A 19,539-nucleotide genomic window follows, 5' to 3' on the forward strand; every position below is an offset into this window, starting at 1 on the left:
CTTTTCCCCCAAGGAGCTCAAGGTGTCATACAGGCATGGTTCTCACCCTCCCAATTTTATCTTCACAACAGTCCTGTGAGGTAGGTTAGGCTGAGAAACAGTAACTCGCCCAAGGTTAGCCAGTGAGATTCATGGCCCAGCAGGGATTTGAACCCTGGTCTTCCAGGTCCCTGTCCAACCACACTACACCTTTAAACTTTACATTGCCTGATGTGTGCTGTGCTTTATTATTTAAACCTCATAATGCACTTCAGGAATGTAAGTTTTTTTGTGTTTCTGTGGGCATGAAAAAAGCTACGTAAAATGGCAGGAGGCCATGTTTTTACAGAGGGGAAAAACTTGTAGCCTTATCACCTTTGGGATATCTCTGTATTAGACATGGAAAGATCTGTCCATTTCAGTTCTGTCAGTTCCTCATTTTTCCAGTCTTAAATTCAGTTTCTGCAGCAATTTGTGATTTTTTTAAAAAAAGCATGACAATTCTTCAGCATTCTTGCGTGATTGTTTCCTAATAAACAGATTTTTGTAAGCAGTTTTCTGACTGATGTGCACATTTTTTGCAAGCCATTTCTTGTCAGATATTGCATCTTGGTAGGTTATTTTCATTCATTATCCACACTTTCTCCTAGCATATGCATTTTTGTAAACATTGTTTGGTTGGCAAACTGCATCACAAAATTCAAATAAGTGCAAATTTCAAAGGATTGCTGTGTTTCAGTTCTCATATTGTTACGGAAAGTCCGAATGTGATAGATTTGACTTGAAATGCGAACGGGATCAAAGTCCTCGCCCATCCCTAACTCTATATAGGGAGTAAGAGTGGGAGACTAGGCAAGCATTTATCCATTTTTCTTTCACTCAGTTTCTCACTTTTCCAATATCAAGTTCAGTTCCCCACGTTTCTGCATCAGTTCCGCAAAACAAGCCGAAGTCCTTCTGAAACTCTGTCAACATTTTAGAGTCTGCACTTCCCGCCAACCTACGCTTTTTTTTTTGCAAGCATTGTCTCCCAGTATATACATTTTTGATACACATTTTTTTTGGGTCGGAAAGCTGCACAACCAAATTCGGAGAAGTGCACATTTCAAAGGACAGCTTCACTTGGGTTCACACTGAGTTTCGGAAAGTGCAAAGGTTTGCATTCAAAGTGTAACCCAAGTGAATGTCTCCCCCGTTCCCTAAGACAGACTGACAAAGATAGACAGGATGGTTTCATCAACCCATGGAAATAACTTTTTTCTTTCTTTCACTGTAATGGATACTGCCTTGCACAATGTTTCTTAAGTAAATGGTCGGGGGAAAGAGAAAAGTTAAGAATCATGCCTAGGCCTAGTAGCTGAGAGATGAAGTACCCAGCTTTTCCCCTAACACCTGTTAGAGAGCTCAAATGCACGGGGGGGTGAGGAGAGGAGAGGCCAACCCTCACGCCAAGCAGTCCTGATGCATTAAAAAAAAAAAATTTTTTTAACCCTCCATTCCTTTACCTCCCAGAGCTTTTCTTGTGCTGCACTCGGAGTGCAATTACATGCTAAATATCTGTCTGTCAATAGGCTGGATCCTCTCAATTTGTATGACACGCTTTAACGCAGGCCCAGCCAAGCCTGATGGAATGACAGCTATGCCCTCAAACCATAGACCCAAAGGCTCCTGGGATATTTCTCACTGGTTGGCTTGGGAGGGGGAGAGAAAAAAGAGAGGGAGGGTGGACGGAGAGAAGGAAAACCAAAACATGCCACCACACAATGATGGGACCTAGATAGCGATAACTGGGGGGGAGAGGGTAGCCCTACTGTTCAACAGTTATTGGCTCTCATGAAAGTTTGTGAGAAACCTAACATGTTCCTGGAGTTGCATCCAATGGAAGTCCCATCTGCACTATACATCTAGTGCCTACCTCCACTGTCGGAGGCAGGATGCCTCTCCATACCAGTTGCTGAGACTCACAATCGGGGAGAGTGCCTCTGCGCGCCAGTCCTGCTTGCAGGCTTCCCATTGGGCCATCTGGCTGGCCACTGTGAGGACAGGAAGCTGGGTGATCAATGGGTCTTTTGGCCTAATCCAGAAAGGCTCTTCTTGCATTCTTAAGGGGACCAGACAAATTCATGAAGGGTAACACTATCAGCAGCTACTAGCCGTGATGGCTATGTATTGCCTCCACCGTTGGAGGCAATGTGCCTCTGAATGCTAGTTGCTGGAAACTGCAAGTGATGAGAGAGAGCAGGACCGCTGCTGCACTCAGGTCCTGCTTGTGGTCATCCCAGGGTGGTTGGTGGCTGTGAGAAGAGGATGCTGGACTAGATGGGCCATTGGCCTGATCCAGCAGGGCTCTTCTTATGCTCTTATTGGGTCTTTGTGCTGGAAACATACCAGCTGAGACCAACGGTCCATGTAGCTCAGTGTGACCTTGAATATTAGGCAGGCGCCATCTCTGCTATCTTTTCAGCGCCTTTTGAAGACCTTCCTCTTTCAGCAAGCCTTTTAAGTAGAGACCTGTCCCAGTCTGCGTCTGTGTTAGAATTGCTTGTTAATATGTTTTTTAAATATGTTTTTAAACCTTTTTTAAAAAGATGTTTTTAAAGCTTTTTTAAAATGTTTGTAAGGTTTTGTTTTAAAGTATTTTAAGGTCTGTTTTTATGATGTTTAAAGTGTTTTTAGCATTTCTGTTTGCTGCCCTGGGCTCCTGCTGGGAAGAAGGGTAGGATATAAATCAATCAATCAATCAATAAAAAATGGTCTATGCAGACTGGCTGCAGCTCTCCAAGGCTTCAGACAGAGTGCTGTCCCAGCTCTACCTGGAGACGCCAGAGACAGGGGTGTAGTGGTCCAGGGTCTCAGGGGGTCTTAGACCCTTTACTTTTTTGGAAGCAGGGTCCCAATGTCTCCAGGGTCCTATAAGCCAATCAGCATGAAAAGGGAGTGTGTTTTGACCCCTGAGAAGAAGTCTTCTAACATGCTCCTTTTCCCTTCCTGCAGCTTGGAGCCAATCAGAGTGAAAGGAGGTGAGTCAGCCACTGAGAAGACTCTTCTCAGTAGCTAACACACTCCCCTTTCATGCTGATTGGCTCCCAGTCATGTCCGTTGCTATGGGAGAAGTTGCACGTGGGAAGAACTGGGCAGTGTGGCGATGATGATGGAGAGTGAGCGAGGGGGCGTGGCTGTGAGGGGACACGGCGTGACTATCTTGAAGAGACCCTGCACTTCTGAATTTGTCACTACACTACTGGCCAGGGATTGAGCCTGGGACCTTGCTGCAAGGCAGATGCTCAACCAATGAGCTACAGCCCTTCCCCAAACAGATGGGAAGATCCTGACAAACATCCAAATCCATCACTCCCAGTGGGAGAGTCATTTCATTTTTTTTAAAGGCATGAGAAAAAAAGCTCTTAACAGGCAGGGAGGATTCCACTGACTATTCTCGGTAAAAGGGGTGTACTCAAGGAACAGCCGGGGCGGAGGGGAGAGAAAAACATATCCCAACTGCTCATTGTCACGAAGAGAACAAGACCCGAGTGGTATGGGGCATGGAAAGTAATGATTTTTCAGCCAACGGCCAGACAGCCGTCTAATCCCATGTGAATAGAGACCTCAAATGAATAGCACCTGTCACCGAGATGCCTGATCATGATCCCAGCTGGACAGGCCTCAGACAAGCTGGTAAACATATTCAAGCAAAGTCTTTGTTTCAACTTAAAGCAGCAGGGGGGGGTGGAGAGGGAAAGGGGGGCATTTCTTCTTCCCCCTACACTTCTCAGTTGATTGCAAGTTGACTCCCTTGAAATCTAAGATCCTGCACAAAAGGGGAAAAAATGAGAACTAGCTCCCATCTTAAACTTGCATCCACCAATAACAGCCAGTCGTTGCTGTCCGGACAGGGAACTGTGGGAGAATTCTGTTCACAAGGCCCACCTGTAGCATATATTTAAGGCAATGTCATGCCGCTGTCAACAGTCATGGCTTTCCCCAAAGAAACCTGGGAACTGTAGTTTGTGAACGGCATGGATTGTTGTTAGGAGATCCCCATTCCCCTCACAGTCGCAGTTTCCTGGGAAGAGGGATTAGTTGTTAAACCACACCGGGAACTGTAGCTCTGTGAGGGGAAGAGGCATCTCCTGGCAAGTCTCAGCACCCTTCACAAGCTACAGTTCCCAGGACGCTTTACTGTTAATGTGGTATAATAGTGCTTTAAATGTAAAGTGTGGACGTGACCAGTAATTTAGTGGCAAATTCAGAAGTGCAGGGTCCCTTCATGATAGTCACATGGGATTCTTGTTCATGCCTTCTCCCACAACAAAAGACTTCCCTAGGAGCCAAGAAGCACAAGAGGAGAGTGTTATCTACTGAAAAGAATCTTCTCAGTGCCTAACTCACCTCCTTTCAGTCTGGCTCCAATAAGCAGGAAACGAAGCATGTTAGAGGACTCTTCTCAGTGGCTAACACCCCGCCTTTTCATGCTGATTGGCTCATAGGTTGCTGGAGACATAGGGGCCCTGCTGGGACCCTGCTCTCAAAAAAGTCAGGGGTCTAAGACCCCCCGAGATCCTGGACAACTACACCACTGGAAGTAACCCAAGTGGCAAAGAGGGAATCCAACACACAATGTGTTGCAAGGAGAAAAAGTGATATTTCTATAGGATCACAGACCCCTTTTCATCCATGCTCATGAATCTAGGAAGATTTACCAACCTCATGTTTATGTCCATTCGTGTGGATAAAAGTACCAAACTCTGTGCATTGAAACCAAGTCTTTGCTTTCTTGGGGCAAGCTCTCCTTTAACCAACAGCAGATTAAAGGTGTCTGGGGGACCCTGGTGCAGTTCCTAAAAAGAGCCCTGATGCAGACGTGGGAGGAGCAATGGATGCAAATATCACCTTCATACAGTAGGCTAATTCCCATAGAAACACACCCTTCTCTGTCCCAGTAGAGGCTGACCTAGTAGGGCAAAAGGGGCGGTGCCCCACAGCAACCTCGGTCAGCCTTCACCTGCCTGCCTTCCCACTTACAATGAGTCAAGGGGGTGGCCGTGCCTGTCACCTTCCTCCTCCTCACCATTGCCCCTTGTAGAACTCAGCAGGGAAGAGGATGGGGGGCAAAACTGGAAGTTGTTGGCTCTGCCTGTCGTTGGCGCTGGCCTGATCTACTGCTTGGGCTCCCTGCCTTCCGCCCCACCAGTCCCAGTAAGCATGATCCAGCACTGGTCTGACGTCCATCCAGACAAGCGAGGCTCCCCAACACTGCTTTAAAGCATTGTCTGTTTTTTCAACCAATGCAATGCTCCAGGAGTGTCCAGGTGCAGTCAAACATTTCAAGTGGCCGCTACAGAAAACAATCTGCTTTTGAAGGGCTTTAGGAGATCTGTGCGGTGACTCCATCCCAGCTGTTAATATTGGGTCAGAGTAAAAAATCAGCAGGTGTTCTTTTTTTTAAAAAAAAAAAATTGAGAATAGTAGCTGGGAAGAGCAGAGCACTTTCCCAACGCTTTTAGAAATGAAGAGTTCTGAAAGAACAACCTTCCTCTGAGAACCTTGTACAGGTAAGATCCTTCTCGGAGAAGGAAGCCAAATGCCCAAATTTACCATTTCTTGCCTATGGCATTTGGTTTGCAAATATAGCAATGGCTCTCCCCCCCCCCCCAGACAAGATACAAGACCTCATGGTTGTTGAGGAGATGTCAGTTTCAGAGAAAACCCTCTACTAGGTATGGAAGGATCTGTCCATTTCTGTTCTCAGTTTCTGATTTTTTAATCTTAAATTCAGCTCCCCATATTTCTGCAGCAATTTGCTATTATTTTTTTAAAAATCCCAAATTCATTTTAGAACAAATGTCACCTAATAAACACATTTTTGTATGCAGCTTTGAGTCATGTGAACAGTTTTGCAAGCAACTTCTTCTAATATAATGCAGTTTTGTATGATACTTTCACTAGCACATTCATTTTTATGCACATTAGACCCAAATATGTGCCTTTTTTGCAGGCATTTTTTTGTTGGAAAGCTGCATTGCAAAATTCAGAGAAGAGTGAATTGCAAAGGGTGCTTAGTTTTGTTTCTCATATTGTTTCAGAATGTGCAGATATGATAGATTCAACTTTAAATGCAATCTGAATCCCTTTTCTCTCCCCTCCTCCACACTTCACAACACAACCAGCCTTACTATGAGGCAGGCTGATGCAATTAAAAAGCTATAAACTATCATTTATTCAGTTTACCATTTTTTTGGGGGGGGAGGGCAGCCCTGTCCATTAGAATGCATTCCCCATTATGTACAATTTTGTCTCCATCCATTGTGGCAGAGAGACAGGGCCGGTGCCAGGCATGACTGGGCCCCTGGGCACCAGCCTGTCCCGGGCATGCAGCTCCTGCCTGTTCTACCTACTTCTCTCCTGTCTTCACTGCTGCACTCACTGATGCCCCTGCCACCATCTTGGTTGATGGCACGCATGTGCGGTACACTACTTACATGCACATGCCTGCCATCAACCAAGATGGTGGTAGAGGTATCATCCCCTTAAAGAAGCTTCCACCGCCATCTTGGTTGATGGTAGCCCCATGTGCGCAGCATGCGCAGTAGCAAAGACAGGAGAGAGGTAGGTGGAATGAGTTAATGGATGGGTGGCCTGGAAGCTCCCTCCCTGCGATCTGCGGCAGAGACCCTGCCATTAATCAAGGGGAGTGCTACTCTCCCATTCTAATGAGGGGCCCTTCAGGGGCCTTTGGCCAGGGCCCGACCTGGCCACCCTTTCGCACCCGCCCTGCAGAGAGACAAAGGTAAGTCTCTTTTCCTTCCTTATTATATGTTGCTCCCCCTCCCTTATTAAGGGAGGACCATGGCTCAGTAGTTAGTGATGGGGAAGAAATTCAGCTCAACTCACATTGAAAGGCAAGCCCACCCAATTTTCATTTTCCAAAACAACATGAGAACCAAAAGCAGCCATCTTTCAAAATTCTCCAAATTTTGCATTGCAGTTCTCTAGTCTAGTCGTGGTTACGTACCAAAATGCATATACTGGGACAAAGTGTGCAAAACTGCATGTTATTTCATTCATTCATTAATTAGATTTATATGCTGCTCTTTCTCCCAGTGGGAGCCTAGCGTGGCAAACAAAAGCACTAAAAACACTTTAAAACATCATAAAAACAGACTTTTAAATGTATGAAAACAAAACATCTGTGAAAATGTATAAAAATGAATTACTTTAGGGGAAATTGCTCTGCAAAAGCATACATATTAGGCAAAATTGCATACAGACATGTATTAAGAGAAATTGACACTAAAATGGTGATGCATTTTCATTAGGTCTTTTTTATGTTTAAACCTTTATTTTAATTATTGTCCTCATTACAATCAAAATAACATAGACAGCAAGTATATCTTACAAATCTAAATATTTTACAGCGAGTTATTACCTTAAATTCATTATGAAAACCAAATGATTCTGGCAGTATGTGATAGTTGTCCACTTAAATCATTTTCATTTATGTACATCATGAACTTGCACCAAATGGCATCAAAAGTCTCTATGGTACATAGAGAAATGTCTAATATAATTACAGAAAAAATTGACCAGACTCCAGAACTGTTTTTATTATCTTTGTGTATGGGTGGAAATGTTGATTTAAAAGCAAACCCTTTCACTTCAAAGTTATTAATGGCAGCACACCAAACAGTAGTACAGAGGTGGAAAACTCTGGCAGGATCAGATTCAGAAGTGTGGGATGGAAATATATGGAATATAGCAGTGTTAGATAAAATTACACATGGTACTTGCAAGGTAGGGTAAAAAATTCATGAGGTCTCTTGTTAAAAAACAAGATTCACAAACTGATTTGGAAATGTGAAGAAAGTGAAATAGGCAGATTCACCCATCCCTAGCAGTGGTACAGAATGTGCTTTGTGTGTAGTAAGTCCCAGGATCAGAGACCCAATGTGGTGTAATGGATAGGGTGTTGGACCATAATCTGAGAGACCAGGGTTCAAATCCCCACTCAGCCATGAAGCTCACTGGATGACCTTGGGCCATTCCCTCTCTCCCAGCCTCACCTACCTCACAGGGTTGTTGTGATGATAAAATGGAGGGGAGAGCCATATACACCACCTTGACCTCCTTGGAGGAAAGGTGGGATATAATTGTAATAAATAAATAAATGCCTGGCATCCCCCTTAAAAAGAAAAGGATCTGGTAGCCAAGGACAAAAAAGACCTCTGCCAGAGACTCTGAAGAGCTGCTGCCAGTCAGAGTACACTGTACTGGACTAGGGAGACAAATAGGCTGACTGCTTCCTGTATTGTGTCTCCCCCCACCCACCCCCAAAGGGGGAAAAGAAAATCAGAAACAAAAACAACCCAGTGAAAACAAAAACCCATGACGTTATTTCAAATAAATGTTACTGGTGTGAAACGTTTCCACTAAAGAGCAGCAAAACTTGGACAGCTCCCATCATTTCATTTGGTTGAATGATTGTGAATCGGGGCACATTCCAGATTGCTAGAGCGGCAGCTACAGGCGATACATTAATTATGTTGTCCCACTGCCTTCAGAAGTGTGTTTACTGAGCCAAAGATTTGCACGTGACATCCTGCAGACATTGCATGGCCTGAAGTCTCTCGCCCTCCACAGGCTCTTTCCTCCCCACCCCAAAGGTTTACTTCTCGGTCTTGCTTGCTTCCGTCACTGAGGGAAGGTCCCATCATCCCCAGAAATGCACCTAGCTGGAAAGAGGGCATCAAAGGTCTCATCTCGCACACACCTTCTCTAGTGACCTTCCACAGGATGGCCAAAACTTTTATTTTCAAGTAGGCTAATGGGTCATATTGGCTCCTTTTAAAAAGTACGATACAGGACTTGATGATGTTTCATTGCTATCAGCAGGGATTGTACAGAGAAAACATGTATGGGGCAGGAAGGGTGGGAGAGAGATTAGATGTAGTTTGCATTTAAAGGCAAACGCGTTCTGAAACAATGCATGGACCAAACCACAGCCGTCCTTCAAAATTTGCACTTCCTCTGGATTCTGCAACACCATTCTCTAGCCACCTTATACGTACAAACATACATAAACTGGAATAAAGTGAGCACATACAAATGCATATATTCTTGGAAATGGTACACAAAAAGGCATTATATAGTGGAAGAGTGGTTTGCAAAATGATGTATGAAGAAACGTCCGCTAAAAATGCTGACGAATTTTCATGAGGATTTTTTTTAAAAATGGCTCGTCAATAGGACCATTTTTTTATGCACACTTTGGAAAAATGAGAAGCTGAAATTGACAGATTTGCCCATCAGTAGGGAGGCAGCTGTGATTTTTGGTCTGCACAATTCCCCATAATACCCCAGAGGCAAAGGACAAGATGGTGCCCCCACACACACACAGCTGCATCAGTTCCACATACAAAAAGCAGAGTAGATTGGCAGTTGAATCTTACTTTGACATTAAGGATGGGATCTTTTGGCCGGTGCAAAAGAATTCCATCCACCTAACAGGCTGATATCAATTAGAGTTCATTCTTTGTCCACTAGCCGCTGCTTTTACCAATCCATTTTTCCCTCACAAAAAAATGGATATTAATATTGATTTTTTTAGAAAGGAAATATTGATAAAAATTATTGTTCTCAATATGCATATTTCAGAAGCAGATTTTTTTAAAAATCAATTTTCAAAAATAGCTGCAGGAAATCGCTACATAAAAATCCGATCTGCCATGATAGAGAACAGGTGAATTAATGGGAAATTCGGAACCAGTTGGGTGGAATTCTAAGACATCGCTATTTGACATGGACAATGGGACAACATCCTCCACCGCACCTGAAGACAGCAGGCCAGCTTAGGGAGCACCGGGCCAACCTTGTGGCGCAGCAGAGAGGACTGCTGCCACCCCCATCCGCCAGCATCTGCTACGTAAGGCGGCCGCCTCACTCTGCCCAATGGCAGAGCCAGGCTTGATATAACAGTTAGAACATCAGGCTAGGAGCCAAGAGATACAATCTGAAACCCTTGCTCGGCCACGACATTCACTGGCTGACCCTGGACCTGCTACTCGTTTCTCATCCTAATCTACCTCACAGGGCGGCTGTGGAGATAAGAAAACATGTATGCCACCCTGAGCTCCTTGGAGGAAAGGAGGGATACCATGTAATCAATGAACCAGAGGCAGGGACACTGAGGAAACGATCACTGGGTTGGAATGCAAACCACCACCGTACTCTTAATTTTGGTCTGTGAAACCTTGAAGGGTATGATGTTGTGGAATCTTCAGGGGGAAATGGACCACGTCCTGCCCTGAGGGAGAATATGAAGAGGCATCCAAGAGGTTCCCACACATCAGCTTCTGCCACGCTCACCCACCCACCTTGCGCAGTCATTTCCCATGGTCTCTGCTGATGCCTTGCCACCATTACCACCTGCACCAGCAATGAGATGTGCTGTTGATAGTAAACACAAAGGGTTAAGTAACTGGGTGGGCCTTTGAAGCTGATGTGTAATGGAAGGGCCTGTTTGGAGCAGGCGAGCCATTGATCTCAAGTTGTTCAAACATAATTGCGGCCATTCTAGAATTTCTGGCCCGGAGACCCTCCTCGAGGAAAAGAGGGGAAATGATCCGGCAGGGGCTCGAGCAGAGTTGAAAGAGGAGAAGGGGTTCGCTCTTGGTTTTAAAAAAAAAATTCCTCGGTGCCACCTGGCGAAGCAAATGGGAGAAGGCCTCACTGGGAGGAAGGCGAGTGATGACGGAAGGGCCCTTCAAGACACCAGCCAAATGGATTCAACACCGCCAAGGGCCTCTCACCAAGCCGCCTCCCTGTTTAAGATTTGAGAGATGGGGCAATTGAAAAGCACACTAAGCGGAGGCCTCGGAATGGCAGGCCCAGCGCATGGAATCCACGGCAGCATTTGAAAAGCAGGAGATGCTTTCTCCTATCTATAAAGCTGTGTTCTCCTCCGTTGCTTCTCAGTCTTACAGTGGGGACGGGCTAGAAATGCAATTCAGTTTGCGTTTCAAGGGAAATCGATCAAATCCGCACTTTTCAAAAAATTATGAGAACCAAGATGCAGCTAACCTTCAAAATCCACACTTTTCTGAATTTTGCCATGTAGTTCGTCAACCCCCATTTACAAAAATGCATACAAATGCGTACCTTTGTGAAGACAGCATGGAAAAATGTATTATATTAAATTGCTTGCAAAAATGTGCAGCTCAGTCAAAACTTCGTACGAAAATGTGTTGATTTAGGAGACATTTGCAACCAACTGCTGAAGAATTGTTAGAATGATTTGTTTTTTAAAAAACAGAAGGCACAAGTTTACTGCAGGATTGTGGAGGAGTACATTAAAGATGGGGGGAATTGAGAAACTGAGAGAACTGAGACTGACAGATCCTTCCATTCTTACTTATGGCTAAGATCAAGCAGAGTACATAAAACCATACCGTGATAGAACCATAATAAAATTATGTACGGAGTGGTGAAAAAGGATAGAGAGACATTTTTCTCTCCCCTACCGCCTTCATAACTATAGAAGTCAGGGACAGCCAGGGAAGCTGAATGTTGGAAGATTCAGGACAAACAAAAGAAAACACTTCTTCATGCGCCGCATGGTTAAACTATGGAATTTGCTCCCACAGGAGCAGAGCTTGGAAAAGTTACTTTTTTGAACTACAACTCCCATCAGCGCTGGCTGGGGCTGATGGGAGTTGTAGTTCAAAAAAGTAACTTTTCCAAACTCTGCACAGAAGGGCAGTGATGGCCGCCAACGTGGACGGCTTTGAAACAGGATTAGATAAATTCATGAAGGAGAAGACTCTCAGTGACAATTAGCCGTTATGACTATGCTCTGCCCCCGTAGCCGGAGGCGGCATGCTTCCAAATACCACTTGCTGGAAACCACAGGAGGGGAGAATGCTCTTGCACTCAGGTCCTGCTCACAGGCTTCCCATAGATATCTGGCTAATCACTGTGAGAACAGACTAGATGGGTCCTTGGCTTCATCCAGCAGGGCTCTTCTATACAACACAAGAGGGGATTTTAGCACATGATCACAGACCCTATATACCAGCAATGGGGACTGCGGCCCTCCACACCTCTCTGTCTGGCCCTCAGGGGTCTCACCAGGCTACACACACTCCTGAGCCATACCCCTCATCAGTCCTGCTTTGCACCCTCCGTCAGTGTTTTTGACTGCCTGGAATGTGTACTTGAACTCCCATCATGCTATTTGCTTGCCTGGATGGAGGATAGGAAGGGATGTGCAAACTTAAAGGAAGTAGCCCACTGTGCAAAAGTAAAATTCACATGTATTGCTCAGTCCACTTTTGCTTCTTGCCCTAGCTTCGGCTGGCATGTATCCCCCAGAAAGGAATACGGCCCTTGGGCTGAAAAGGGTTCCCCGCTTCTGCTATTTATTTATTTATTACATATATATAGCGCCCCATAGCTGAAACTCTCTGGGCAGTTCACAGCAATTAAAAACAATAAAAACAAATATACAAAACACACAAAAAAATTTAAAAACACATTTTTTTAAAAAAAAATGAAAAACAATTTAAAAACACGTGGTAAAATGCCTGGGAGAAGAGGAAAGTCTTGACCTGGCGCCGGAAGGATAACAGTGTTGATGCCAGGCGCACCTCATCAGGGAGATCATTCCATAATTTGGGGGCCACCACTGAGAAGGCCCTCTCCCTTGTTGCCACCCTCCCAGCTTGCCTGCTATGTACTGATCGAAAACTCACTGACCGAACGTGGATCTTTATGTAGCCAAAATAGCACCATCCACACTGGGGATGTGGGAGAAAGTGGATTCCATTGGCACAAAAAGCCAAATTTATCCAATCTGCACTTTCCAAAACACGAGAACCGAAACACAGCCGTCCTTAAAAATTCACACTAATCTGGATGTTGCAATCCAGTTCTCCAACTAAGAAGCGTTTTCATATATCAGCATAAAAATGAATGTGCTTGTGGAGGTAACATATGAAAATCCATTATATTAGGAGAAATTGCTGGCAAAAATGTGTACATGAGTCAAAACTGCATCCAAAAATGTGCTGAGTAGGAGAAAGTCTCACTAAAATGATGGAGAATTTTCATGAGGGTTTTTTTTTTAAATAGAAATGGTGGCAGAAATGGAGAACCAAATTTAAGATCAGAAAAATGAGGGAACCTGAGAAACGTGAAACTGACAAGTCTTCTATCCCTAAGTCACACCCAAGAGTAGTGTGGCCAGTTATGCACAGCAAAAAAATGCCCTCTAAGGTTGTGGGGAGGAGCCACAAGAACAGCCCACTAAGGACTGAGCATGGTCAGTGGCACCAAATGTTGAATTTTATTATTTATTGGTTAGATTTATATGCCACTTTTCCATGTGAATATGCTCGAAGCAGCTCACGACAGAACAAAAATACTAGTCGCGACCATCAATAACGATCACATGCTAAATCATCCGTAAAGCTAACGATCCGACAAATAACTCAGTTGGATTACATAAACATGCTAACCTTTTAAATCATCATAAAACAAACTATAAAATCAATTAAAACATTAACGTCATAAACATTCCAGTAAAAAAAAAGAAAAAAAAGCGAGACGACAGTTTCATCACCCCAGCACGGATGTTGCAGCCTCTCGTTTTCTCTGTACTGTTCCTGACTGTCGGAGAGATTAATCGGAGGGATGGAAGGGAGTATTCTGGGAAAGGGCATGGCTGGCTGGTTACAGCCCAGAGCAGGTGCACTCCAGACCGCAACCTTTCATTGCAGGTCTCACTCCTTTTGTCCTAAAGCTGACATTACTGAGCTACAAACTCCCATAGCCCCTGAGCTATGGAGTGTGCTAGCTGAGGCTGACGGGAGAGAGAGGGCAAGTGAACAGGCAGCAGTAACAGTGGTGAGAAAGAGGAGGGTCCACTCATGCAGTCACTGAATGCATCTTTCCCAACAGTCCCTCAATACCTGCACTGGCACTGGATGCGCCCACAAAACAACTTCACCCTCTCTGCTGCTTGATGAGCTCAGGCTTCACCATCAACATATGTTCTTCTAGGCTCAATGAAATATAGCTTGGCTGCATTTCTAATGCAGAAACGTACAAAGCAGTTTATTTCCCCCAGAATTTCCTGCTCACTGGATAAACAGACAGGCGGAGTTTGGGACTGTTAATCTGTCATTGTCTCTCCGGACTAAATTAGTTTTGAAACAAAGTAAATACCATGGAGTGTACATAAGAGATGATGAATGCCTCCTCAACGATTATGATAAACTGGGATAATACCACCCAGGTGTCTGAGAACAGAGGAAAAGGGTAGTGTTCACCCCTCCCGAGTCAACACTGACGTGTTTAAAGAGGGCGACAACTTTTCCGGGGGACAAAACAAAGGGAAGAACACAAAAATTGTCAGTGGCCCAGAACTTCCGTTGGCGATGTGAAAAGTTACAAGAGGGCCAGAATCTTACCTCCCCACCTCCACCCCGCAGGCCAGCTTTTGACAGGTGGGTGGGGCAAGCCTTATTTTGGCAAGCCTTTCTCTGGAAAAACAGCCAGCATTGACCAGGATGCAACCTCCACCCAAGCTGGTCCAGACAATGCCCAAGATGGATCCCCTGTGCAGCACCAGTCCTCAAGTGAATGTTTCCTGCATGAAGAACATGTTGGGGGAAGCAGCTGAATGGCCCCAAAACCTCCTCCCTCTCATCTCTTTTGTTCCTGTTTGCAGCTGTTCAAAGTTACCAACGCCACACCCTTTGGCCGCTACAGCGCTGGTGCTTTGGGGCATTCTGTCATCCCAGCCAATCAGGGATCCTGTACTCATTGTGACAAAACCGAGGCACCACATATCAATCAGCTTTGGCTAGGTGATGATGGCACTAAGGGAAAACAGCAAAGCAGAAGGTGTTGCCCACACTCTGAATGGATGTCAGTGTGTGAGTGGGATAGGAGAGGGCATAAAGATGTTTGACCACTGAGCTACAGCCCTTCCCTAAAAATGAAATAAAATTCCAGTCCTCCAGGTGACAGAGTCATGTTCCAGGAAGTGTTACTCCAAACACCAGGATCAGAGGAAATGGCCCAAGAACATCGAGGCTTGGCTCACCCCCTCAACCAACAATCTGACAGAACCACCTGGAGTTACTACTGTCATAGCAACTGTCTCTGTGGCTCACCAGGACTCAGTTCTGTCTGTACTCTTACGAACAGCAGCACATTGTCAAGGGGGTAGGGCTACTCCCCGTCAATCACCTGACATCACTGTGACAACAAAGGGGCTCAATTAGGTTATCAGCTCTGAGCGAGCCACTTTTGAAGTCTGTTTGCAGGCACAGTATGGATTCAGATCACACCTGTAAACAGACTTATTTTTCCTCTGCAAAGAAAGATAACCTTACCCTTCTCCATGAATTTATCTAGTCCTCTTTTAAAGCCATTTAAGTGGGTGGCTTTTAAAGGCATTGCCCCGTCTTGTGGTAGCAAACTCCATAATTTAACTATGTGCTCTGTGATGGTGTTCCAAGGCAGTGGAAGAAGAAGCAGCCATTGCGACCCTCACCTTGTTCTTCTAGGGTATTCCTTTGCCTGTGTCCATTCTATGCCCACTGTGAATAAAATTGGAATCCTGCTACAACATCAGCCAAGAGACGAAGGCATATAGAAAGTGCAGTGGCTGCATCCTCTCCTGTGTCTTTAAGAGAAGCAGGAGCTTTGAGTTGCCATCAGGCAACCCAATTTGCCATAGCGTTGCAAGGCTGTGCCAGATGTTCTCAAGTGAACATTTCCTGCATGAAAAACATTTTTTGGGGGGAGCAGGTAAACAGGCCCCAAACCTCCTCCCTCTCATCTCTTTTGTCCTCATTTGCAGCTGTTCACAGCTGCCATCACCACCACACTCTGCAGTGGTAATGCTTTTTGTCATTTGGTGAGCCCAGCCAATCAGGGATCACATACTTACCATGCCATGGCACCGCATAGCCAATCAGCTTTGGCTATGCAATAATGGCATTGAGGGTACACAGCAAAGCAAAAGGTTTTACCTCCACACAGAATGGGTGTCCGTGGGTAGGTGGGTGGGATAGGAGAGGGGATGAGGACGTTCTACTACTGAGCTGCAGCCCTTCCCTAAAAATAAAATAAGATGTAGTCCTCATGGTTCTGAATAAAGGGCTGATTTAAATAGGAACAGCTGAAGCCAACATTACACCAAGTCAAACCATTGGTCCATCTAGCTCACCACTGTCTAGAATGACAGGCAGTGGCCCACCAGGGTTTTACACACGGATCTTTTCCAGCAACGCCTGCAGATGACAGGGACTGAAGCAGCGACCTTCTGCATTCAGATCATGTACTATACCCCTGAACTATGGTCCTCCCCCTAAGCTCATTGATCAGTCCAGAAAATGCCAGAAATCACGAAAGCGCCATTGACCTTGGCTTCTTCATCAAGAGAATGAACTTCGCAGTTAGATCTGAATCATTTGCAGCTGTTAAAACAGAAGTAACAGCACCAAGTTCTCTTCCGTACAGTGTTTGTTTTAATTTCTAGCATCTTCCTTCTCACTGCTGATGGTTTAATAATTGCGTTAAATACAAACGAATAATGTTAAAAAAAAATTAAACAATGGCTAACACAGAACGCATCTTGAAAGTCCTAGCTTGCTTAACCCTAGACGCAAAAGTTAGAAGTCCACACAAAGAAATCTTTAGTAATCTCCTGGGAAAGGCTTAGACTCTGCATGGCTCCAAAGCTGTGGGGCAACCATTGGCGCCCTCTAAGCTCTTGCTAGACAACAATGTATATCATTCCTTCCATTTACAATGTTTAAGTCCAAGTGTCACTATATACAGAGCAAAAATGGCCCCACGCACAAACGAGGGAGGCATCAGTAGTCTTGAAATATGCATCTAAATACTAACTTGAGAGTATATGAGCATCTAAATGAGTATTTTGAGAGCAAATCACATTTAACTTAGGGACGAGTCTGTCAATTTCCATTTCTCTCAGTCTCCCATTTTTCCAGTGGGAGTTCAGTTCTCCAGGTTGCCACACCAGTGTGTGATTTATTAAAGGTCCCAGGAAAATTCACCAGCAGTTTAGTGCCAATTTCTCTTAACACACAAATGCTTGCATGCATTTTTGCCTAATACACACATACTTTACAAACCAATTTTCCCTACCAAAGCGCAGGTTTGCAAAGTAAATTTCACCAATATATGCATTTTTATGCAGACTTTCCCCCAGTATGTGTATTTGTGTACACATCACTTGGCTGGAGAGCTGCACTGCAAAATTTGAAGTACACATTTCAAAGGAAGGTTGTGTTGCAGGTCTCGGACTGCTTTGGAAATTGTGGATTTAGATTGGTTTGCCTTTAAATGCAAACTGAATCAAATTCTCCCCCATCCCTAATCTTAGCTATTCTGAGGCGCTTTTTTAATGCAGAAACAGATCAGAATGTAACCATAAAATGCACATGAAAGTGACACAGATCACAGAGAGAGATTTATCTAACCCAATGCAAACCGATTCAGTGAATGGTTCCATGCACGGAGTTGCTTTGGTAGCAGTAGTGTACTGGCAGATTCAGGATTGTGGGGTCCCTTCAGGACAGTCACAGCCACATCCTTCCCCCTTTTTTTGCTGCTGGGTTGAGATTGAGATCCTTGTTAACGCCTTCTCCCACAACAGATGTCCCTAGGAGCCAATAAGCATGCATGGGGCTTGGGAGAAGAGTCTTTGCAGTGGCTGACAGATCTCTTTTCACTCTGCTTGGCTCCAATCAGCAGGAAAGGACAAGGAAGCATGTTAGAAGACTCTTCTCAGTGGCTAACACACTCCCCTTTCACGCTGATTGGCTCATAAAACCCCAGAGACATAGAGACCCATCTGGGACCCATCTCCCAAAAAAGTAAAAGGTCTAAGACACCCCCCATGACCCCCAATAGCTACATCCCTGTTTGATAGCCAATCCAGGTCGACACACTGCTGTGCACATAGTGTTCCTCTTTGTCCAGAAACTGTAATCACATTCTGGCACAATATTTGTCTTCATGAAGTCATCGGCAGGCATTAGTACCCTGTATGCTACCCCTCGACACACACTCCATCCTAACAGCACCTGCCTTTGCAACAGCTTTACAAATGTTAAACATAATCTGCCTCTTAATTAAAAGAGAGTTGTTGGTTTGGGGGGGGGTGGCAAAAGAAGGGAATGTTTGAACCTCTTTTGCACCAGTTACATCCCCATTGAAGAACTCAAACAAAGCCACGGTTGAAAGTTGGAGGGTGGGGGTGGAAACGGAAAGAACGCTTGCATATATATTCATGACTCCAGTTCAATGATAAGCCGCTATTCATCGCCCCATCGCCCAAACCAGAAGACAAGTTGGAGCTGAGGCTTTATTATTAACAGTTCACCTGTTGCCATCTTTCATCGCTTTTTATTCAGGTATCTTATTTGTCCTCGAGGCCTGTTGTCATCACCTCGGCGTCTCCCGTTCGGATGCAAAGCAGCCGACAGGACTCAAAAGCCCCACCAAGGGCACAGCTCAGCATCCGGGCATGGAAGGACTTCAGAGCCTCCTCTCCTCTGCCCCCATTCCCAGGCACGCACACACACACACACACACACACACACACACACACACACACATTGTTTACCAGGTCGAAACTGTTTCCACATTTCACAGGGACACAGCCAGCCAGGCAAACACCTCTCTTGACCTTCCCTATTTTCCTTTGGCCTCTAATTGTGGTGCGCTTTCAAAGCTCGTCAAACAAGACAGCCTTCCCCATAAGCAGAGCACGGAGCAAGAAAGGCCATCCTTCTCTCCCTGTGTGTCGAATGGTGACAGTTTCTGTTGTAGGGCTATTAGGTGGATGGCGGCGCTCAGCAGAGATGTTGTTTCTGAATAGAGTTTGCTTCTAATTTTTTTTAAACACACACACATACACAAGCAAAACACAAACCCGTCCCCAAAGCAGCAAAGTGTCCAAAGACACCTGTATGTAAAAAAAAAAAAAAAAAAGTCTAGGTGAACCAAAGCAATCATTCAGCTCAGGACTCTTTACCAGCTACTGCACAGCTGGTGATAGCAAACGCAATTCTTACATCTTACACTCAGGCCACGTTCACACCATGCATAAGATGATCCTGCAGGATCAGGCCAGTGGCCCATCGAGTCCAGCATCCTGTTCTCACAGTGGCCAACCAGATGCCCATGGGAAGCCAGCAAGCAGGACCTGTCTGCAAGAGCACTCTCCCCTCTTGCAGCTTCCGGCAACTGCTTTTTAGAAGCACACTACATCTGACCCATAGAGGTAGACATAGCAATCATGGCTACTAGCCCCATAATCCTCCATGAATATGTCCTATCCTTAAATGTAGACCATACATTTCAAGCAGCATCATGCTGCTCTAAACAGTCATGGCTTCCCCCGAAGAATCCTTGGGGCTACAATTCCCAGAGTACCCTGGGAAGAGGGAGAGATTGTTAAGGGTGCTGAGAATCGTTAGGAGACAATTGCCAGCGTGGTTTAACAATCTGCTCCTCTTCCCA

The 19,539-nt window shown here is 45.1% G+C and overlaps 1 protein-coding gene across 1 annotated transcript in view; it reads right to left on the reverse strand.

Moving 5' to 3' along the window:
- LOC133373490 (septin-2) overlaps positions 1 to 19,539 on the reverse strand; it is a 481,091-nt gene that overhangs the window by 219,445 nt on the left and 242,107 nt on the right. The gene's annotated exons all lie outside the window — the stretch shown is intronic.

This window comes from Rhineura floridana, chromosome 19 (assembly GCF_030035675.1).
Source record: "Rhineura floridana isolate rRhiFlo1 chromosome 19, rRhiFlo1.hap2, whole genome shotgun sequence".
NCBI lineage: Eukaryota > Metazoa > Chordata > Lepidosauria > Squamata > Rhineuridae > Rhineura > Rhineura floridana.